Here is a 14,874-nt window from a genome sequence, read left to right on the forward strand (position 1 = left end):
TGTTCTAGGGATGCAGGCATCCCTCCTTAACCAAAGTGCTCTGTTCTAAAGGGGCTCATCTCCCTACACATTAGAACACCCCTGAATCTCTAATGAGGCTAGTGGTAAAGAACCTGTCTGTGAACACAGGAGATACAGGAGATGCAATTTGGATCCCTGGGTCCGAATGATCCCCTGGAGAAGGGCACGGCAATCCACTCCAGCATTCCTGCCTGGAGAATCCTATGGATAGAGGAGCCTAGTGGGCTACAGTTCATAGTGTCTCAAAGAGTCGGACACAACTGAAGTGACTCAGCAGCAGGCACGCAGGAATCTCTAATGAGCCCACCCAACAGCACCTCTCCTACGCATTTCTATAACTCGGCATGTAGGAAAAGAATCACAAAATGGCTATTCATCAATCAAATCCAGCTCCCTAAGCAAAAGTATAAATGTCTGGGAGGGTGTGGGTTCTCTCACTCAGCACTGATACCTCCACTCCCTACCGCCCTCGTACCCCCAACTCGCTGCACACGTTTATGTAACGAGACGGTGGGTAGGTGGACATCTGAGTGCGTGCCTCCAGATTGCCCATGGCAAACCCAAGAGAGTCATTTCCTTCACCAAGCCTGGCCCCCACTGCACACAGGCACTCCCACCACACCCCTACCCTCACCTATTCTGTGTTCCTGGGAATCTAAGCTCTGAGAAAACAAATTTAAGAAAGGAGTTTTATTCAAGTCCAAATAGCAAGCTAGAGGTAGCTTATTAATAAAGTTGCCTGGAGGCAGTTCTTCCATCCCTTGTCACAGTGAAGAGTGGGAATGGATTTCTAACTGACCTAGTAATTTTTCTGAAGAGCTTAGGGGTATTTGAAAAGTTACTTCTCTTAAGCTGCTTAAGCATTGCTCCACAATCTTAAGACAATGAAAATGCTTAGCAAACTCTTCTGTTGTAGTTGGTACAAAGATAAATTCAGACCTATGTAGGCACAGATAAAATTAATGCGTGTATCTGACTTTTTTGACCCCACGGACTGTAGCCCTTCAGGCTCCTCTGTCCATGAGATTTCCCAGGCAAGAATACTGGAGTGGGTTGCCATGCCCTCCTCCAGGTGATCTTCCTGACCCAAGGATCAAACCCACGTCTCCTGTGCCTCCTGCATTGGCAGGTAGATTCTTTACCACTGAGACACCTGAGTATATCAAATTAATGAGGATATTAAAACATGTGCTGTAAATGCAGTCTAGCTTAATATTAAAGATTCAGCTGGAGTATGAACAATGAATTTCATATACAGGTACTGGGAACAAGCAATTCTACCCCAAAAGAGATTCTACCCCCTATCCCGTGGAGGATAGAAGGGTTCGGGAATACAGAACTACTGATCATTATCTTTAAATACTTGACACTGTGGTGTGAAGGAGAAACCACCTTTGATCTCTGTGGTTCTGGGGGGGCGGGGGATGGACCGGTGGATGCAAGTTATAGGAAAAAGATTATGTCTCCAAGTTAGTTGATCAGTGGTGATTAAGTGGTTTCCTGGGCTTGAAGCCAAGAATTAAGTGAGGCCAGGAACCACTTTGCAAAGATGCCATCTCATCACCTTTTCTAGTGGATTCTGCTCTCTTTAAATAAACCTGGAGTCATGAGTTATAGACTCAAGGTGGAAAGGGATCTTCAAAGTTACATTTCTACCTCCCTTCCCAATAGTCAGTCTCTTCTTCATCACCCAGCCACAAGTTCAGGTACCTGGGTGGGTTTGAATACATCCAGTGATGGGAAGCTCACTACTTCCTGACACAGAACATTTTATCTTTACGTTTCCTCCTCTTCTTAAAAAGTGCCTCCTTTTATTCAGGGAAAATCCATTTACCTTTCATTTTTTCAACTACCCCAGCCCTACCATTTTGAATTACACAAATACAAATTTTCCTTCCCAGATAATAACCATCAATATGTTGGAAAATATCAAGTCTTCCCAATATTATTTCTTCCCCAGGATAAGAATTCTCTATTCTCTCAATTGTCCTCATGTGCCATGGTTTCCAGCCCCTTCCCTTCCACAATCTAATCACATAATATGCATTAAAGACAATTGCCATATATGCATTTGCTCACTGAGTACTTATAACAGCCCTGTGAGGAGGGTGCTTTACAAAAATAAGCAACTGAAGCCTAGAGAGATCAAATCACTTGTTTGCAGTAGAATATCTGGTGAATGGTAGAGCTGGGATTTAGACCTAGGCCTCTAATTTCAGAGCCAGTACTTAATCTGTACTTTCTCAGTTGTATTATTCCCCACCTATGGGCCCCTTGCATGACCTGGTTGCATAGACTGTTGCACCAAAGGGATCTAGAAAATGAGCATCACAGACACTGGGCTGTAAATGGGGTGGGGCTAGGAGCCAGGAAAGACAACAGAGTGTCCCTAAAGGCCAGAGAACTGAGAGGAAACCACCTCTCCTGAGGACCCTTTAGCAGAGAGGAAACACTAAAGTGCTTCAACATCCAACACAGATGTTCTGGACTTCCCAGGTGGTCCAGTGGTTAAGAATCTACCTGCCAATACAGGGGACACGGGTTTGATCTCTGGTCCAGGAAGTTTCCACATGCTCCAACTAATTCTGTACACAGCTACCGAGACCCACGTGCCTAAAGCCTGTGCTCCAGAGCAAGAGAAGCCACCATAATGAGCAACCAAGAGCAGCCCCTGCTTGCTACAACTAGAGAAAGCCCTCACACAGCAACAAAGACCTAGTGCCGCCAAAAATGAAAATATTCAACCAAAGAAGCATAGATGTCCTTCCTGAAAGCTTCAATTCAGAGAAACATCTTTGTCTCATCGCAGGCCAAATCTGGAGGTAAAGAGGCTTTGAGACGGTATACCAATGGTTCTTAGACTTAAGAATGCATCAGTACCACCTGGAGAGGTTGTCTAATTTCCAATTCCTGGACTCCAAGCTCAAAAGCTTAGTATTATCAGGTTTAGGCTGGAGATATGGAAGCTTCATTTTAATAAGCATTCCAAGTATTTATGGCATGGATGGCTTCTGAACCATTCTGAGAAACTCTCCTCTCAGCTTTCAAAAATTCTCGGCCAGCTCTTCTGAATAAAGGAATGGCATGTAAATGCCATGTGTTACAGGCAAAGGGGTCATCTGGCTTGAGATACCTGGACGCCTTGGCGCTCCTCAGTAGATAGAGCCACAAGGATAGAGTTATCCTTTGAGCAGCCATTTGTACAGTGGTTGAGAATTCTCAGCCTCACCTCACCCTACTCCCAATTTTTCCTTTTTTTAAACCGAGAAGCATTTGCTTAGCAGAAGCCAATTAAAATCTTTGTTTTAAAACCAACTTCTAAATATTGTATCTAACACTCTTCCCTCCTTAGGATAAACTGCAACAATGTTAATTTTACACCCTGGTCTAATCACATCTCATTACTGATGTTGCTGTAATAACCTGCTACCAGCTTTGTATCTTTACCAGTGAGCAGATAGAAGTCATGGATTTCAAAGTTGGTCCCTGTTTTTAGCAATTGAAAGTCAAAGAAGAGACTTTCAGCTTATACTTCTAAACCCATCTGTTGGAAAACCATGCCCAAGGTCTTTGCAGTCTGTTTGCTAAAGCGACAGACTGAGAAGAACAAAACAAGCTCAGCTCCCAAGTATAAACCTAGGCAAAAATCCAAATGCCTCCCGACTGCCTGCCAAGGCTGCAGCAGGACACCTGGGAGTCAGTGTTACTGGCCAGGATCTCTTCCTTCAGCCAGTGTTCTGATTATCTATGGCCACTTAAGCTACTTCATACTTTGTTGTTCAAACAACCACCATTGTATTATGTACCATTTCACAGGTCAGGAATTTGGGCAGGGCTCAGCTGGGTGATTCTTCACCTCCATGTGGCATTAACTGGGGTGACTCAGTCTTACTCAGCTGGACTGGCTTGGAAAACACAGTGTGACTTCACTCACATTCCTGCCCCTCAGTGGGAACAGTGGAAGACTGAGCCCAGCAGGGCCAGTTCCCCTCTGCATACAGTCTCAGAGCTTCTACCTGTCTTCTTTCTATCACAGTGGTTGGGTTGTTAACATGGTACTCAGAGCTCCAAGAGACCAAGGTGGACAGGGCCAGTCTTCTTAAAAGGTAGGTCTAAAAATGGCTTACTGTCACTTGCCCATGATTTCTCAAGCCCAGAGTCATGGGGAGGGGAAACAGACACACCCTACTTCTCAGGGAGAGGCTTGTCAAAGAATATGCACCATCTTTTTCTCCCATAGGCCTCTTCTCCTCTGGTTCCCATGGGTTCAGAGTCATTCTACCTTAAATTCTCAACACCAGAATACAAGGCTCCAGTTTAAGATGGCAATCCTGAACTTGCTTCTTCCCTTGAACACACCAAATCCAAAACCCCAGACTAGATTAGATGAATGACTCCTACACATCAGGCAAATGAGAAAATCCCACATGACAGTGGGAAGGAGAGGCTGAGACACAATCTCACTATAAACCCGCCCTGCAGCACAGGATCAGGAGGAAACTCACAAACCTGAGCTTCTCCCCATGCAGCTAAGGGTTTGGACCCCACTTTTGGCTCCCAAATTATTAAGATCTGCACCTGAGAGATGAATCCCAAAAACACCTAGCTTTGAAAGGCAATGAGGCTTGTGCCCACAAGACCCACAAGGCTATAGTGAACTGAGAAGCAGTCCTTAAACAGATCATGCGAGGCTGACAACTGAAAGCACCCAGAGGTTTTTTTAGCTTATCTTAAGGCAATGGCCTTATGTTCTTAAGAACTTCCCTGGTGGCTCAGATGGTAAAGTGTCTTCCTACCATGTGGGAAACCCGGATTCAATCCCTGGGTTGGGAAGATCTCCTGGAGAAGGAAATGGCAACCCACTCCAATATTCTTGCCTGGAAAATCCCATGGATGGAGGAGCCTGGTAGGCTACAGTCTATGGGGTCGCAAAGAGTCAGACAAAACTGAACAACTTCACTTTTACTTTCAAGGCAGTGGCCTGAGGAGCAGGCATCTAACTTAACACACATCTAGGGGTCTACTGAAGTACTCTCCAAAGATGGGAGCCAGCTGTTACTATTGATATCTTTGTATTTTCCCTCTGCTTTGCTCCAACTGGTTAGCATCTCCCAGAAAGGAGCTTATACCCTTGTCCAACACCCCTGGTTTTTGTGGCCACTGCCCAGGGGACTCCTCTAGGTCTCCTAGCTTGGATGGCCAGTGGAGTTTATGTTCGTGGGTACCACAAGACTGTAACAAATGGAGAAAGAGTTCTTAACTGGCTATCATTTGCAGGGCACAGCAGAGAGGTGACAGATGGAAGTGTCCAGCCTTTCTGTGAAAGAAACCTATTGGCTTGTCTTCCTAGTTATAGCCTGAGGGGTGGCTTCTAATTAAACACACATCTAATGGCCAACTGTAATCCTCTCCAGAGACCTTGGGAGACAGGCACTATCTTCACACTCTCCCTTTGCTGTTCTCCAGAGCACCATTATCTCCAGGAATGGAGTCTGTATCTGATGCCCTAGTTTTTCTATCTGGTACTCTGTCTTTATGGCTGCTACCCAGGGGATGCCCCTTGCTTGCCTGGATCCAGTGGCCAATGGAACTCGTGTTCATGGGTTCAATGGATTGGCAGCAAAAAAAAAAAAAGAAATAGTTCTTAACTAGCTATCAAGTTTCAGCACAGGGAGAAATACCCATCTCCCAGTCTTCCCTGTAAAGAGGTATATTTGCACAATTTAAAAACTGCTGCCTGAAGATCTGGCTTCCAATTAGCCAGAGTAGAGATGCTGACTGAAATCCTCCTCTTTAGAACACTGGCAGGTCTTTTCACACCCTCAACTATTAGAGGCTGTTAAAAATTTGAAAAGCATCTTGGACAATCATAAAGGTTTGCCCTGAGAAATAGGACAGGGTAGAACGATAAGATTCATCCACTACATGAGGCCACTCCTTAAAGACTGAAGAGGTAGCTGTTTTATCTAATGCATAGAAACCAACACAGTCAAGAAGGTTGAAGAAACAAAGGAAAATGTTCAAAATGAAAAAGCAAGATAAAACCTCCAAAAAAGACCTAAATGAAATGGAGATAAGTGATCTGCCTGATAAAGACTTCAAATACATGGTCTTGGAGGTGCTTATGAAGCTTGGGAGAAGAATGCATGAGCAAAGTGAGAATTTCAGTGATGAGATGGAACGTATAAGAAATACCAAGAAGTCAGAGTGGAAGAATACAGTTACTGAACCGAGAAATATAATGGAGGGGTTTGACACACAGGTGATGCAGAGAAAAAGATCATTGAACTGAAAGACAGGGCAGTAGAACTCACCCAATCAGAGCAGCCAAAAATAAAAATAGCTTAAGGGACTTATGGGACAAAGTCCAGTGGACCCATCATTTGTATTTTAAGGGCTCCAAGAGAAGGAGAGAGAAGAAGAAGAAAACTTATTTGAAGAAATAATGCCAGAAAAGTTTCCTAACCTGGATAAGGAAACATACATCTTATTTGAGACTCTCAAATAAGATGAACCCAAGAAAACCCACACCTAGACCTACATTACAAAGTGTCAAAAGTTAAGAAAAAAGAGGGAGGGAGATCAAGATGGCAGAGCTCACCTCCCTTCCATGAACACATTAAAGATACATCTGGAGTAATCCTTACTGAAAGCAAACTGGAGATGGGTAGAAAGACTTGTAAACAACCGAGGCTGTAGGAAGAGAAGAGAAGCATCAGGTCAGGACCTGCACCCCTAGGAGGGGAAAACTGGCTTCCTTGGAGTTGGGGAGTGAGCCATTCAATCCACATATTTCACACCCCAACCCTGGGGTTTGCCACTGGGAGGATGAATTACCTTTCGTTGTTGTTCAGTCAATAAGTCAGTCATGTTAGACTCTTTGCAACCCCATAGACTGCAGCATGCCAGGTTTTCCTGTCCTTCACTATCTCCCAGAATTTGCCCAAACTTATGTCCGTTTAGTCAGTGATGCTACATAACCATCTGATCCTCTGCCTCTTCCTTCTCTTTTTGCCCTCAATCTTTCCCAGCATGGGGATCTTTTCCAACGTGTCGGCTCTTTGTATCAAGTGGCCAAAGTTTTGGAGCTTTGGTTTCAGCATCCGTCCTACCAATGAATATTCAGGGTTGATTTTCTTTAGGATTGAGTGATCCTGAAGGTTATGACCAACCTAGATGGCATTTTTAAAAGCAGAGACATTACTTTGTCAACAAAGGTCCGTCTAGTCAAGGCTATGGTTTTTCCATTGGTCGTGTATGGATATGAGAGTTGGACGATGAAGAAAGCTGAGCGCCGAAGAATTGATGCTTTTGAACTGTGGTGTTGGAGAAGACTCTTGAGAGTCCCTTGGACTGCAAGGAGAGCCAACCAGTCCATCCTAAAGGAGATCAGTCCTGGGTGTTCATTGGAAGGACTGATGTTGAAGCTGAAACTCCAGTACTTTGGCCACCTCATGCGAAGAGTTGACTCATTGGAAAAGACCCTAATGCTGGGAAGGATTGGGGGCAGGAGGAGAAGGGGAAGACAGAGGATGAGATGGTTGGATGGCATCACTAACTCGATGGACATGGGTTTGGGTGGACTCCATGAGTTGGTGATGGACAGGGAGGCCTGGCGTGCTGTGATTCATGGGGTTGCAAAGAGTCGGACACGACTGGGTGACTGAACTGAACTGATCCTAAAGGACTGCAAGGATTTGATCTCCCTGCAGTCCAAGGGCCTCTCAAGAGTCTTCTCTAGCACCATAATTCTAAAGCATCAACTATTCAGTGCTTGGCTTTCTTTACGATCCAACTCTCATATCCATACATGACTACTGGAAAAACCATAGCTTTGACTATATGGACCTTTGTTGGCAAACTGATGTCTCTGCTTTTTAATACACTGTCTAGGTTTCTCATAGCTTTCCTTCCAAGGAGCATCTTTTAATTTCATGGCTGCAGTCACTGTCCAAAGTGATTTTGGAGCCCAAGAAGATAAAATCTGTCACTGCTTCCCCTTTTATTTGCCATGAAGTAATGGGCCCAGATGCCTTGATGTAAGTTTTTCAAATGTTCAACTTTAAGCCAGCTTTTTCACTCTCCTCTTTCACCCTCATCAAGAGGCTCTTTAGTTCCTCTTTACTTTCTGCCATTCGAGTGGTTGGCTGGCTTGAACACAGAGGGACAGACAGTGGAGCTGTAAGAAACTTGGATTCTGCATATGAAAAGCATGTACATGCTTACTCCTGAAAGAAGGCAGAGGCAGCAGACTGAAACTGTCCAGGACTCTCTCTGCCAGTTCCCTGTGGGTTTCCTGTGACTGCCCTCGCACACACCCAGCCTGAGCTGAGCACCCACTCCAGTCCACACTTGCTCCATTGGTGCAGCTCCACATAGGGGCAAGGCCTGTTGCAGTCAAGGGGAGTGCCCTTGACGGAGCTGGGAGATGGAGCCATCTCAGACCCAGCACAGCATCTGTACGAGGCGAGGGTGGCCATTGCTGGTGCTTACAGAAGCAGAGGATTGGGAGTGGTCCAGAGCTCTGGTTGGTGCTGGGATTGCCAGAGTCTGCACCCACATCCATGTCAAACACCCACTCTGGCTCCTCTGGCTCCAGCAATGCTTCCCTTTTGCCAGTGCTTGGAGGGAGGAGAGCACACCCTTAGAGGGAATGAAGCCAACTTGGACCTTATTCTCAGTGCCTTCGTTTCAGCAGCTTGGGACCTGACCCTACCCCCAATAGGGTGGTGTTGACCTCTGAGCAGAGAAGACCTGGCTCACATCTGGCTTTGGCCATAGCCCTTCCATCTCCAGCCCTATCTCCTACCAAGGTGATAGCTACCAGCCCATCCTGCAGATTGCAAGACTCATGCTCATGCTAGATCCAAAGACTCTGGAAACACACAAGGATTATACAGGGATACCCCTTCAAGACCACGATGAGTAACTGTTTTACCTAATTTCATAGAGATGCAGAAAGTTAAGCAAACTGAAAAGACAGAAGAATTTGTCTCAATTGAAAGAACAAGAGACAACCCCTGAGAAAACAATAAACAAAACAGAAATAAACAATATACCAGGGCTTCCCTGGTGGCTCAGTGGTAAAGAATTCGCCTGCCAATGCAGGCGACATGAGTTCAGTCCCTGGTTCTGGGTAGATCCTACATGCCCTGGGGCAGCATAGCCAAAGATAAATAAATAAATAAAATTATTTAAAACAAAAACTCAGGTCAAATAACTGAGGTTTAAAAAAAACAATCTTCCAGCTAAAGAGTTCAAAGCACTAGTAATAAGAATACTAAGTGAATTAGAGAAAATAGATAGTAAGAATGTTTACAAGGAATTCGTTAATATTAAAAAGAAACACTCAGAACTGCAGAATAACTGAAGTGAAAAAATGCACTAGAAGGAATTAACAGCAGACTGGATGATACAGAATGCATAAATGATCTGAAAGATAGAATAATGAAAATCACCCAATCAAAACAACAAAAACAAATTTTAAATAATGAGAACACTTTAAAGGATCTCTGAGACAATATCAAGCATACTAACATTCACATTATAGAGGTCCCAGAAGGAGAAGAGAAAAATGGGTAAAAAAATGCATCTAATGAAATTACAGCTAAATCCTTCCAAAACCTGAAAAAAGAAATATATCAAAGCACAGAAATCAGAGGGTCTCACACAAATGAACCCAAACATTCATTAAAAAAAGAATAAAGAATAAACATCTATAGAAAAGAATTCTGCTATTTGTGTCAACATGGATAGACCTAAAGGGTCTAATATATGCTTAGTGAAGTAAGTCAGGCAGAGAAAGAAAAACAGTGCATGTTATCACTTATATGTGGAATGTAAAACATCTTTTTTTAAAAAAAACCACAAAGCAAAAAGCCTAGACCAGATACACAAATGATGAAAGAAATGAACCTAAGCATACCACTACAGAAAATCAAATTACAAAGGAAGCAAGCAAGAGAAAAAGAAAGGAACAGAGGAATTACAAAAGAGCCAGAAAACAATTAACAAAATTATAATAAGTACATACATGTCAATGATTACTTTTAACATAGACGGACTAAATTCTCCAAGAAAATACAAGACCCAACTATATGCTGCTTCCAAGACTCTCACTTCAGATGTAATGAAACAGAATAGGAAGGGATAGAAAAAGATACTCCATGCAAATGGGAAACCAAAAGAAAGCTGGGTGGGGTATCAATGCTTAAATCAGACAAAGTGGGTTTTAAAACAAACTTTAATACGAGACAAAGAAGATCCTGACTTAACTCTAAAGGGATTAATTCAACAAAACATTTCTAAATACTTATGCACCCAACCTGGGAAGACTTAAATATATAAGGCAAATATTAACAGACCTAAAAAGCAAAATAGATAGCAATAAAATAGTAGAAAATTAAAAACCCCACTTACATCATTGGATAGATCATCTAGACAGAAAATAAGAAAACCTCAACCTTAAGTGTTGCATTAGACAAGATGGACTTAACAGATAAATAAGAATTCATTCAAAAGCAAAAGAATACACATTCTCTCAAGTGAACATGGAACATTTCTCCAGGATAGGTATGTTGGGCCACAAAGCAAGTCAATAAATTTAATAGTGAGATCATATCAAGCATCTTTTCCAACTACAAAACTAGAAATCAGTTACAAGAGGAAAATTAGAAAATTTAAATAGATGGAGATTAAACAACATGTTCATAAACAACCAAAGTGCCTAAGAAGGAATCAAATGAGAAATTTTTAAAAATGCCTTGAGACAAGTGAAAATGGGAACACAATATACCAAAATTTGTAGGATGCAACAAATGCAATTCCAAGAGGGAAGTTCACGGCCATTAGGGCTATGTCAAAAAACAAGAAAGACCTCAAATAAACAACCTCACTTTACACTGCAAGGAACTAGAAAAAGAAGGACCAATGAAGATCAAAGTTTGTAGAAGGAAGGAAATAAATCAGAGCAGAAATAAATGAAATAGAGGCTAAAAAGACAATCAGCAGAAAAGCTGCTTCTTTGAAAAGATAAACATAATTGACAAACCTATAGCCAGACACATCAAAAAAAAAAAAAAAAAGAGGACTGAAATAAAATCAGAAATGAAAGAAGAAACATTACAACTGATGCCACAGGAATACAAAGGTTCATAAAAGACTAGAAAGAAAAATTATACACTCCAAAAACTGGACATCTAGAAGAAATGGATAAATTCTTAAAAACAAACCACCTACCAAGACTGAGTCATCAAGAGAAAACTGAACAGATCTATTACTAGTAATGAGACTGAATCAGCAACCACCAACCTCCTAACATACAAAAAGTCCAGGACCAGGCAGCTTCCTTCTCAATAATCCCCAAAATAGATGTTCATCAATAACCCTGATGAACATAGATACAAAAAGTCCTCAAGAAAATATTAGAAAACAGAATTCAACATTACATTTAAAGGATCATACATCATGATCAAGTGGGATTTATTCCAGGGATGCAAGGACGGTTCAACAACGTGATACACCCACAATCTGTCAATCATTGTTATGCACCACATTAGCAAAAGGCAGGACAAAAATCATACGATTAACTTAATATATGCAGAGAAAGTCCTTGGAGTTTTCCATGTTCATTAATGAGAACTCTCAGCAATGTGATATGGAGGGAACATACCTCAACATAATAAAGACCACATATGACAAGCCCACAGTTTGCATACTCAACTTTGAAAAGCTGAAAGCGTCTCCACTAGGGTCAGGAACAAGACAAGGATGCCCACTCTCACCACTCATATTTAATATAGTATTGCAAATTCTAGCTAGATCAATTAGGCAATAAAAAGAAACAAAAGGCATCCAAATTGGAAAGGAAGAAGTAAAACTATCACCATATAAAAATGACATATTATATTATATATAGAAAACCCTAAAGACTTCACCAAAAAACTATTAAAACTAATAAAAAATTCAGTAAAGTTGCAGGACACAAATCAACACACAAAAATTTTGGTGTTATTAAGTAACACCAACAACAAATTATCAAAAGATATTAAGAAAACAATCCCACATACAGTTGCATAAAAAAAGGATAAAGTGTCTCAGAATAATTTAACCAAGGAGGTAAAAGACACGTACACTGGAAAGTACAAGATGTTAATGAAAAACATTGAAGGCACAGTTGAAAAAATATTCAATGCTTATGGATTAGAAGAGTATTGTTAAAATTTCCATACAAGCAAAAGCAGTCAACAAATTCAAAGGAATCCCTGTCAAAATCCCAATGGCATTTTTCACAGGAATAGAATAAAAAGTCCTAAAATTTGTATAGTATCATAAGAGACCCTGAATAGGTAAATCAGTGTTGATAAAGAATCAAAAAACTGGAGGCATCATGCTTTCTGATTTCAAATTTTATTACAGAGCTACAATAACACAGTATGGCACTGGCATAAAACACAAGACACATCAATGAAAGAGAATAAATAGCCCAGAAATAAACCCACACATATGTGATTAAGTTATAATAAAGGAGGCAAGAATATACAATGGGGAATGGATAGGTTCTTTAATAGCTGGTGTTAGGAAAACTAATAATCACATGCAAAAGAATGAATCTGTACCACTATTTTATATCATACACAAAAATTAACTCATAATGGATAAAAGACTTGAATATAGACCTGAAACCATAAAACTCCAAGAAGAAAACATACAGGGTAAGCTCCTTGACATCAGTCTCGGTGATGACTGTTTTGGATCTGACACCAAAAGCAACAAAAGCAAAACTAAACAAGTGGCACTCTAAAAAGCTTCTGTACAGCAAAGGAAACCACCTACAAAATGAAAAGGCCACTTTCTGAATCAGAGAAAATATTTGCAAATCATATATCTGATAAGGGATTAATACCCAAAGTATATAAAGAACTTATACAACTCAACGGGGCTTCCCTCGTAGCTCAGTTGGTAAAGAATCTTCCTACAATGCAGAAGACCTGGGTTTGATCCCTGGGTCGGGAAGATCCCCTGGCGAAGGAAATGGTAACCCACTCCAGTATTTTTGTCTGGAGAATCCCCTTGGACAGAGGTGCCTGGTGGGTTACAGTCCATGGGGTTGCAAAGAGTCAGACACGACTGAGCGACTAAGCACGTCACATCATATACAACTCAACAACAACAAACAAACCAATTAAAAAATGAGCAGAGAATCTTCTGAATAGAAAATTTTCCAAAAAGAAAAAATACAGACGGCCAACAGACACATGAATATAATGTTCAACATCACTAATTATTAGAAAAGTGCAAATTGAAATCACGAGCTATCACCTCATGTCTGCTTGAATGGCTATTATCAAAAAGTCAAGAAATAGCAAGTATTGATGAGGATGTGGAGAAAAGGCAATCCTTGTACACTGTTGGCGAGAAGCAACACCAAGAAGAAATCGGTGAAGCCACTATAGAAAACAGTATGCAGGTTCCCCAAAAAGTAATCGGTTACCATATGATCCAGTTGTCCCACTTCTGGGTATTTACCTGAAGAGTATGACAACACTAATCTGAAAAGATATCTGTACCCCCATATTTATCATTATATATATATATATGAAAGTGAAAGTTGCTCAGTCATGTCCAATTCTTTGCGACCCCATGGACTATACAGTCTATGGAATTCTCTAGGCCAGAATACTGGAGCGGGTAGCCTTTCCCTTCCCCAGGGGATCCTCCCAACCCAAGGATCAAACCCAGGCCTCCCGCATTGCAGGTAGATTCTTTACCAGCTGAGCCACAAGGGAAGCCCAAGAATACTGGAGTGGGTAGCCTATCCCTTCTCCAGCGGATCTTCCCAACCCAGGAATCAAACTGGAGTCTCCTACATTGCAGGCAGATTCTTGACCAACTGAGCTATCAGGGAAGCTCCATAATATATATATATATATATATATATAGTAATGGAATATTAGCCATAAAAAGATGAAATCTTGCCATTTGCCCCAACATGGATGGACCTTGAGGGTATTATGCTAAGTAAACTAAGATAAAGACAAATTTTGTATGATTTCACTCATACATGGAATATAAAAAACAAAAATAAATAAATGAACACGCCAAACCAAACAAAAACAAACATGTAGATACAGAAAACAGTAGTGGATAGCAGGGAATATGGGTGAAATGGCTAAAGGGGATCAACTCTATGGTGATGAATGGAAACTAAGTTTTTGGTGTGATCTGCTGTAGTGTATGGAGAAGGCAATGGCACCCCACTCCAGTACTCTTGCCTGGAAAATCCCATGGACGGAGGAGCCTGGTATGCTGCAGTCCATGAGGTCGCTAAGAGTCGGACACGACTGTGCGACTTCACTTTCACTTTTCCTGTTGATGCACTGGAGAAGGCAATGGCAACCCACTCCAGTATTCTTGCCTGCCGTCTATGGGGTCGCACAGAGTCAGACACAACCGAAGTGACTTAGCAGCAGGAGCAGCTGTAGTGTATACAGATATTGAACCATAATGTTATACACATGAAACATAAAATGTTATATACAAATACTATCTCAACTTTAAAAAGTGGGCAGAGGATCTTAATAGACATTTTCCCAAAGACAACGTATCAATGGTCGATAGGTACATGAAAAGGTGCTCGACATCACTAATCAAAGAAATGTCAATCAAAATGATAATGAGGTATCACCTCACACCTGTTAGAATGGCTATTATCAAGAAGACAACAAACAAATATTGACAAGAATGTCCCATTGTTGGTAGGAGTGTAAACTGGTGCAACCACTACGGAAAACAGTATGGAAGCTCTTCAAAATATTACAGATAGAAATACTGTATGATCCGGCAATTCTGGTT

This window comes from Giraffa tippelskirchi, chromosome 7, assembly GCF_054371585.1.
Source record: "Giraffa tippelskirchi isolate mGirTip1 chromosome 7, T2T-mGirTip1v1.2.pri, whole genome shotgun sequence".
Classification (NCBI taxonomy): Eukaryota; Metazoa; Chordata; class Mammalia; order Artiodactyla; family Giraffidae; genus Giraffa; species Giraffa tippelskirchi.